Here is a 9923-nt window from a genome sequence, read left to right as displayed (position 1 = left end):
ATTAAATTTCAGGGCGTATAAAAAGATCTTTTGGAAGGAGGTACATAAAGTTCGTAAGACAAGGGAGCAAATGGGAACTTCAGTGAAGGGGGCTAATGGGGAGGTGATAACAAGTAGTGGTGATGTCAGAAGGAGATGGAGTGAGTATTTTGAAGGTTTGTTGAATGTGTTTGATGATAGAGTGGCATATACAGGGTGTTTTGGTCGAGGTGGTGCGCAAAGTGAAAGGGTCAGGGAAAATGAGAATTGTAAATAGAGAAGAGGTAGTAAAAGCTTTACGGAAGATGAAAACCGGCAAGGCAGCAGGTTTTGATGGTATTACTGTGGAATTTATTGAAAAAGGTGGTGACTGTATTGTTGAATAGTTGGTAAGGTTATTTAATGTATGCATGATTCATTGTGAGGTGCTGAGGACTTGCGGAATGCTTGCATAGTGCCATTGTACAAAGGCAAAGGGGATAAGAGTGCTCAAATTACAGAGGTATAAACTTTGTTGAGTATTCCTGGTAAATTATATGGGAGGATATTGATTCAGAAGGTGAAGGCATGTACAGAGCATCAGATTGGGGAAGAGCAGTGTGGTTTCAGATGTGGTAGAGGATGTGTGGATCAGGTGTTTGCTTTGAAGAATGTATGTGAGAAATAATTAGAAAAACAAATGGATTTGTATGTAGCATCTACGGATCTGGAGAAGGCATATGATAAAGTTGATAGAGATGCTCTGTGGAAGGTTTTAAGAATATATGGTGTGGGAGGCAAGTTGTTAGAAGCAGTGAAAAGTTTTTATCGAGAATGTAAGGCATGTGTACGTGTAGGAAGAGAGGAAAGTGATTGGTTTTCAGTGAATGTAGGTTTGCGGCAGGGGTGTGTTGTGTGTCTCCATGGTTGTTTAATTTGTTTATGGATGGGGTTGTTAGGGAGGTGAATGCAAGAGTTTTGGAAAGAGTGGCAAGTATGAAGTCTGTTGTGGATGAGAGAGCTTGGGAAGTGAGTTAGTTGTTGTTCGGTGATGATACAGCGCTGGTGGCTGATTCATGCAAGAAACTGAAGAAGCTGGTGACTGAGTTTGGTAAAGTGTGTGAAAGAAGAAACTTAAGAGTAAATGTGAATAAGAGCAAGGTTATTAGGTACAGTAGGGTTGAGGGTCAAGTCAATTGGGAGGTAAGTTTGAATGGAGAAAAATTGGAGGAAGTAAAGTGTTTTAGATATCTGGGAGTGGATCTGGCAGCGGATGGAACCATGGAAGCGGAAGTGAATCATAGGGCGGGGAGGGGGCGAAAATCCTGGGAGCCTTGAAGAATGTTTGGAAGTCGAGGGTATTATCTCGGAAAGCAAAAATGGGTTTGTTTGAAGGAATAGTGGTTCCAACAATGTTGTATGGTTGCGAGGCGTGGTATATGGATAGAGTTGTGCGCAAGAGGGTGGATGTGCTGGAAATGAGATGTTTGAGGACAATATGTGGTGTGAGGTGGTTTGATCGAGTATGTAATGTAAGGGTAAGAGATGTGTTTAAATAAAAAGAGTGTGGTTGAGAGAGCAGAAGAGGGTGTTTTAACATGATTTGGTCACATTGAGAGAATGAGTGAGGAGAGATTGACCAAGAGGATATACGTGTCAGAGGTGGAGGGAACGAGGAGTAGTGGGAGACCAAATTGGAGGTGGAAAGATGGAGTGACAAAGATTTTGAGTGATCGGGGCCTGAACATGCAGGAGGGTGAAAGGCGTGCAAGGAAGTGAATTGGAACGATGTGGCATACCGGGCTCGACGTGCTGTCAATGGATTGAACCAGGGCATGTGAAGTGTCTGGGGTAAACCATGGAAAGTTCTCTGGGGCCTGGGTGTGGAAAGGGAGTTGTGGTTTTGGTGCATTATTACATGACAGCTAGAGACTGAGTGTGAACAAATGGGGCCTTTGGTGTCTTTTCCTATCGCTACCTCGCACACATGAGGGGGGAGGGGGTTGTTATTCCATGTGTGGCGAGGTGGCGATTGGAACAAATAAAGGCAGACAGTATGAATTATGTACATATGTATATATGTATATGTCTGTGTGTGTATATATATGTGTACATTGAGATGTATAGGCATGTATATTTGCGTGTGTGGACGTGTATGTATATACATGTGTATGTGGGCGGGATGGGCCATTCTTTCGTCTGTTTCCTTGCGCTACCTCGCTGACGCGGGAGACGTTGACAAAGGAAAAAATAAAAAATAAAATAATATATATATATATATATATATATATATATATATATATATATATATATATATATATATATATATATATACATATATATATATATATATATATATATATATATATATATATATATATATATATATTTTTTTTTTTTTCGTACTATTCGCCATTTCGTGCGTTAGCGAGGTAGCGCTAAGAAGATAGGACTGGCTCTCTGAGTGAATATCCTCACCTGGCCCCCTTCTCTGTTCCTTCTTTCGGAAAATAAATAAAAATAAACGAGATCGGAGGATTTCCAGCCATCCACTCCCTTCCCTTTTAATCGCCTTTTACGACACGCAGGGAATTCTTGGGAAGTACTCTTTCTCTCCTATATAGTGTGTGTGTGTGTGTGTGTGTGTGTGTGTTTGTTTATGTTTGTGTGAGTAGAAAGTCACCTTGAGAGAGACTGCATCATATTCAGTGGATGAGAAGTAGACAATATCACATATCCAGGTGAACGTGTGGGAGATCTAAACGACCTGATTTTAAGTAATGTTCCCATCATTAAAGTAACTAACGCCAGTTACAATTCGCTCTAAGAGACCGCCTTCTTTTCTTTCCATTTTCTAGATATCTTGTTTTCAAAACATTTGGAAATTGCGCAGTTATGAAATGGTACTTTCATATGACAAAGCTCACTTAAGGCTTAGTGGATTATATTTTCTCCACATATTTTGCTGATAACTCTTATCAGAAAGTCAGTCTACTGTCACATTTAATTGCTATACAGTTGGCAAAACCTCGAGGGAATAATAGTACTATTACTTTTGTAATGCAAGCATAAAAATATTATCTTTAACCAATGCTTGTTATACTATCTGTGTTCATCACCACAACACAAAAAGGCAATATCTAGAAGTCTTTATCTTTCCCTTAGTCCGACTTTGATAAGGATGAAAGCAACCAGTCATCCTTCCGTTCTTCCACGTTGGGAGTTGTGGGCTAGTGGGTTAGGGAGTGGAGTGTGGTGGCTCTGATATTACCATTGTCCAGGTAGATTGGTGTACGACTTCCTCAGGAGACCATTACTCTTGGCTTGGTGGTCTTCCTTTTGTCGGAGACTGACCTCCTCTAACACGAAGGAGGACACTTGTACTGCCGAACCAGACCCATTAATTACCGTCCAGCAGAGGCCACAGGTTGCCACGCCTGCAATGATCAGGGTCCAGCAGGGACCACAGGTTGCCAGGTCTGCAATGATCCCGGTCCGGCAGGGACCACAGGTTGCCAGGTCTGCAATGATCAGGGTCCAGCAGGGACCACAGGTTGCCAGGTCTGCAATGATCAGGATGCAGCAGGGTCCACGGGTTGCAAGGTCTGCAATGATCAGGGTCCAGCAGGGACCACAGGTTGCCAGGTCTGCAATGATCAGGGTCCAGCAGAGACCACAGGTTACCAAGCCTGCGATGATAAGGTTTTCGAGATTTTTCTTTTGATTAATGATGATAATAACAATAATAATAATAATAATAATAATAACAATAATAATAATAATAATAATAATAATAATAACAATAATAATGATAATAATGAAATAATGATAATAATAATAATAATAATAATAATAATAATAATAATAGTAATAATAATAGTAATAATAATAATAATAATAATAATAATAATGATAATAATAATAATAATAGTAATAGTAATAATAACAATGAAAATAATGATAATGATGACAATAATAACAATAATCATAATATTAATGCCAAATATAATGATAATAATAATGACAATAATAATAATGATAATAATGATAATAATAATATTAATAGTAATAATAATGATAGTACTAATAATAATAATAATAATAATAATAATGATAATAATAATAATAATAACAATAATAATAATAATAATAATGATAATAATAATAATAATGATAATAATAATAATAATGATAATAAAAATAATAATAATAATAATAATAATAATAATAATAAATTAAATTTTAGGGAGAATAAAAAGATGTTCTGGAAGGAGGTAAATAAAGTGCGTAAGACAAGGGAGCAAATGGGAACTTCAGTGAACGGCGCAAATGGGGAGGTGATAACAAGTAGTGGTGATGTGACAAGGAGATGGAGTGAGTATTTTGAAGGTTTGTTGAATGTGCTTCATGATAGAGTGGCAGATATAGGGTGTTTTGGTCGAGGTGGTGTGCAAAGTGAGAGGATTAGGGAAAATGATTTGGTAAACAGAGAAGAGGTAGTAAAAGCTTTGCGGAAGATGAAAGCCGGCAAGGCAGCAGGTTTGGATGGTATTGCAGTGGAATTTATTAAAAAAGAGGTTGACTGTATTGTTGACTGGTTGGTAAGGTTATTTAATGTATGTATGACTCATGGTGAGGTGCCTGAGGATTGGCGAAATGCGTGCATAGTGCCATTGTACAAAGGCAAAGGGGATAAGAGTGAGTGCTCAAATTACAGAGGTATAAGTTTGCTGAGTATTCCTGGTAAATTATATGGGAGGATATTGATTGAGAGTGTGAAGGCATGTACAGAGCATCAGATTGGGGAAGAGCAGTGTGGTTTCAGATGTGGTAGAGGATGTGTGGATCAGGTGTTTGCTTTGAAGAATGTATGTGAGAAATACTTAGAAAAAGCAAATGGATTTGTATGTAGCACCTACGGATCTGGAGAAGGCATATGATAGAGTTGATAGAGATGCTCTGTGGAAGGTTTTAAGAATATATGGTGTGGGAGGCAAGTTGTTAGAAGCAGTGAAAAGTTTTTATCGAGAATGTAAGGCATGCGTACGTGTAGGAAGAGAGGAAAGTGATTGGTTTTCAGTGAATGTAGGTTTGCGGCAGGGGTGTGTGTGTCTCCATGGTTGTTTAATTTGTTTATGGATGGGGTTGTTAGGAGGTGAATGCAAGAGTTTTGGAAAGAGGGGCAAGTATGAAGTCTGTTGTGGATGAGAGAGCTTGGAAAGTGAGTTAGTTGTTGTTCGCTGATGATACAGCGCTGGTGGCTGATTCATGCAAGAAACTGAAGAAGCTGGTGACTGAGTTTGGTAAAGTGTGTGAAAGAAGAAACTTAAGAGTAAATGTGAATAAGAGCAAGGTTATTAGGTACAGTAGGGTTGAGGGTCAAGTCAATTGGGAGGTAAGTTTGAATGGAGAAAAATTGGAGGAAGTAAAGTGTTTTAGATATCTGGGAGTGGATCTGGCAGCGGATGGAACCATGGAAGCGGAAGTGAATCATAGGGCGGGGGAGGGGGCGAAAATCCTGGGAGCCTTGAAGAATGTTTGGAAGTCGGGGATATTATCTTGGAAAGCAAAAATGGGTTTGTTTGAAGGAATAGTGGTTCCAACAATGTTGTATGGTTGCGAGGCGTGGTATATGGATAGAGTTTTGCGCAAGAGGGTGGATGTGCTGGAAATGAGATGTTTGAGGACAATATGTGGTGTGAGGTGGTTTGATCGAGTATGTAATGTAAGGGTAAGAGAGATGTGTTTAAATAAAAAGAGTGTGGATGAGAGAGCAGAAGAGGGTGTTTTAACATGGTTTGGTCACATTGAGAGAATGAGTGAGGAAAGATTGACCAAGAGGATATACGTGTCAGAGGTGGAGGGAACGAGGAGTAGTGGGAGACCAAATTGGAGGTGGAAAGATGGAGTGACAAAGATTTTGAGTGATCGGGGCCTGAACATGCAGGAGGGTGAAAGGCGTGCAAGGAAGTGAATTGGAACGATGTGGCATACCGGGCTCGACGTGCTGTCAATGGATTGAACCAGGGCATGTGAAGTGTCTGGGGTAAACCATGGAAAGTTCTCTGGGGCCTGGGTGTGGAAAGGGAGTTGTGGTTTTGGTGCATTATTACATGACAGCTAGAGACTGAGTGTGAACAAATGGGGCCTTTGGTGTCTTTTCCTATCGCTACCTCGCACACATTAGGGGGGAGGGGGTTGTTATTCCATGTGTGGCGAGGTGGCGATTGGAACAAATAAAGGCAGACAGTATGAATTATGTACATATGTATATATGTATATGTCTCTGTGTGTATATATATGTGTACATTGAGATGTATAGGCATGTATATTTGCGTGTGTGGACGTGTATGTATATACATGTGTATGTGGGCGGGATGGGCCATTCTTTCGTCTGTTTCCTTGCGCTACCTCGCTGACGCGGGAGACGTTGACAAAGGAAAAAACAAAAAATAAAATAATATATATATATATATATATATATATATATATATATATATATATATATATATATATATATATATATATATATATATATATTCTTTCGTACTATTCGCCATTTCGTGCGTTAGCGAGGTAGCGCTAAGAAGATAGGACTGGCTCTCTGAGTGAATATCCTCACCTGGCCCCCTTCTCTGTTCCTTCTTTCGGAAAATAAATAAAAATAAACGAGATCGGAGGATTTCCAGCCATCCACTCCCTTTCCTTTTAATCGCCTTTTACGACACGCAGGGAATACTTGGGAAGTACTCTTTCTCTCCTATATAGTGTGTGTGTGTGTGTGTGTGTGTGTTTGTTTATGTTTGTGTGAGTAGAAAGTCACCTTGAGAGAGACTGCATCATATTCAGTGGATGAAAAGTAGACAATATCACATATCCAGGTGAACGTGTGGGAGATCTAAACGAACCTGATTTTAAGTAATGTTCCCATCATTAACGTAACTAACGCCAGTTACAATTCGCTCTAAGAGACCGCCTTCTTTTCTTTCCATTTTCTAGATATCTTGTTTTCAAAACATTTGGAAATTGCGCAGTTATGAAATGGTACTTTCATATGACAAAGCTCACTTAAGGCTTAGTGTATTATATTTTCTCCACATATTTTGCTGATAACTCTTATCAGAAAGTCAGTCTACTGTCACATTTAATTGCTATACAGTTGGCAAAACCTCGAGGGAATAATAGTACTATTACTTTTGTAATGCAAGCATAAAAATATTATCTTTAACCAATGCTTGTTATACTATCTGTGTTCATCACCATAACACAAAAAGGCAATATCTAGAAGTCTTTATCTTTCCCTTAGTCCGACTTTGATAAGGATGAAAGCAACCAGTCATCCTTCCGTTCCTCCACGTTGGGAGTTGTGGGCTAGTGGGTTAGGGAGTGGAGTGTGGTGGCTCTGATATTACCATTGTCCAGGTAGATTGGTGTACGACTTCCTCAGGAGACCATTACTCTTGGCTTGGTGGTCTTCCTTTTGTCGGAGACTGACCTCCTCTAACACGAAGGACGACACTTGTACTGCCGAACCAGACCCATTAATTACCGTCCAGCAGAGGCCACAGGTTGCCACGCCTGCAATGATCAGGGTCCAGCAGGGACCACAGGTTGCCAGGTCTGCAATGATCAGGGTCCGGCAGGGACCACAGGTTGCCAGGTCTGCAATGATCAGGGTCCAGCAGGGACCACAGGTTGCCAGGTCTGCAATGATCAGGATCCAGCAGGGTCCACGGGTTGCAAGGTCTGCAATGATCAGGGTCCAGCAGGGACCACAGGTTGCCAGGTCTGCAATGATCAGGGTCCAGCAGAGACCACAGGTTACCAAGCTGGCGATGATAAGGTTTTCGAGATTTTTCTTTTGATTAATGATGATAATAACAATAATAATGATAATAATAATAATAACAATAATAATAATAATAATAATAACAATAATAATGATAATAATGAAATAATGATAATAATAATAATAATAATAATAATAATAATAATAATAATAATAGTAATAATAATAATAATAATAATAATAATAATAATAATAATAATAATGATAATAATAATAATAATAATAGTAATAATAACAATGAAAATAATGATAATGATGATAATAATAACAATAATCATAATATTAATGACAAATATAATAATAATAATAATAACAATAATAATAATGATAATAATGATAATAATAATATTAATAGTAATAATAATGATAGTACTAATAATAATAATAATAATAATAATAATAATGATAATAATAATAATAACAAAAATAATAATAATAATAATAATAATAATAATAATAATGATAATAATAATAATAATTATAATAAAAATAATAATAATAATAATAATAATAAATTAAATTTTAGGGAGAATAAAAAGATGTTCTGGAAGGAGGTAAATAAAGTGCGTAAGACAAGGGAGCAAATGGGAACTTCAGTGAACGGCGCAAATGGGGAGGTGATAACAAGGAGTGGTGATGTGACAAGGAGATGGAGTGAGTATTTTGAAGGTTTGTTGAATGTGCCTCATGATAGAGTGGCAGATATAGGGTGTTTTGGTCGATGTGGTGTGCAAAGTGAGAGGATTAGGGAAAATGATTTGGTAAACAGAGAAGAGGTAGTAAAAGCTTTGCGGAAGATGAAAGCCGGCAAGGCAGCAGGTTTGGATGGTATTGCAGTGGAATTTATTAAAAAAGAGGTTGACTGTATTGTTGACTGGTTGGTAAGGTTATTTAATGTATGTATGACTCATGGTGAGGTGCCTGAGGATTGGCGGAATGCGTGCATAGTGCCATTGTACAAAGGCAAAGGGGATAAGAGTGAGTGCTCAAATTACAGAGGTATAAGTTTGTTGAGTATTCCTGGTAAATTATATGGGAGGATATTGATTGAGAGGGTGAAGGCATGTACAGAGCATCAGATTGGGGAAGAGCAGTGTGGTTTCAGATGTGGTAGAGGATGTGTGGATCAGGTGTTTGCTTTGAAGAATGTATGTGAGAAATACTTAGAAAAACAAATGGATTTGTATGTAGCACCTACGGATCTGGAGAAGGCATATGATAGAGTTGATAGAGATGCTCTGTGGAAGGTTTTAAGAATATATGGTGTGGGAGGCAAGTTGTTAGAAGCAGTGAAAAGTTTTTATCGAGAATGTAAGGCATGCGTACGTGTAGGAAGAGAGGAAAGTGATTGGTTTTCAGTGAATGTAGGTTTGCGGCAGGGGTGTGTTGTGTCTCCATGGTTGTTTAATTTGTTTATGGATGGGGTTGTTAGGAAGGTGAATGCAAGAGTTTTGGAAAGAGGGGCAAGTATGAAGTCTGTTGTGGATGAGAGAGCTTGGGAAGTGAGTTAGTTGTTGTTCGCTGATGATACAGCGCTGGTGGCTGATTCATGCAAGAAACTGAAGAAGCTGGTGACTGAGTTTGGTAAAGTGTGTGAAAGAAGAAACTTAAGAGTAAATGTGAATAAGAGCAAGGTTATTAGGTACAGTAGGGTTGAGGGTCAAGTCAATTGGGAGGTAAGTTTGAATGGAGAAAAATTGGAGGAAGTAAAGTGTTTTAGATATCTGGGAGTGGATCTGGCAGCGGATGGAACCATGGAAGCGGAAGTGAATCATAGGGCGGGGGAGTGGGCGAAAATCCTGGGAGCCTTGAAGAATGTTTGGAAGTCGAGGATATTATCTCGGAAAGCAAAAATGGGTTTGTTTGAATGAGTAGTGGTTCCAACAATGTTGTATGGTTGCGAGGCGTGGTATATGGATAGAGTTGTGCGCAAGAGGGTGGATGTGCTGGAAATGAGATGTTTGAGGACAATATGTGGTGTGAGGTGGTTTGATCGAGTATGGAATGTAAGGGTAAGAGAGATGTGTTTAAATAAAAAGAGTGTGGATGAGAGAGCAGAAGAGGGTGTTTTAACATGGTTTGGTCACATTGAGAGAATGAGTGAGGAAAGATTGAC

This window comes from Panulirus ornatus, chromosome 14 (genome assembly GCF_036320965.1).
Source record: "Panulirus ornatus isolate Po-2019 chromosome 14, ASM3632096v1, whole genome shotgun sequence".
Classification (NCBI taxonomy): Eukaryota; Metazoa; Arthropoda; class Malacostraca; order Decapoda; family Palinuridae; genus Panulirus; species Panulirus ornatus.
The sequence above is the reverse complement of the archived record's forward strand: the minus strand, read 5'-3'. Positions refer to the sequence as shown.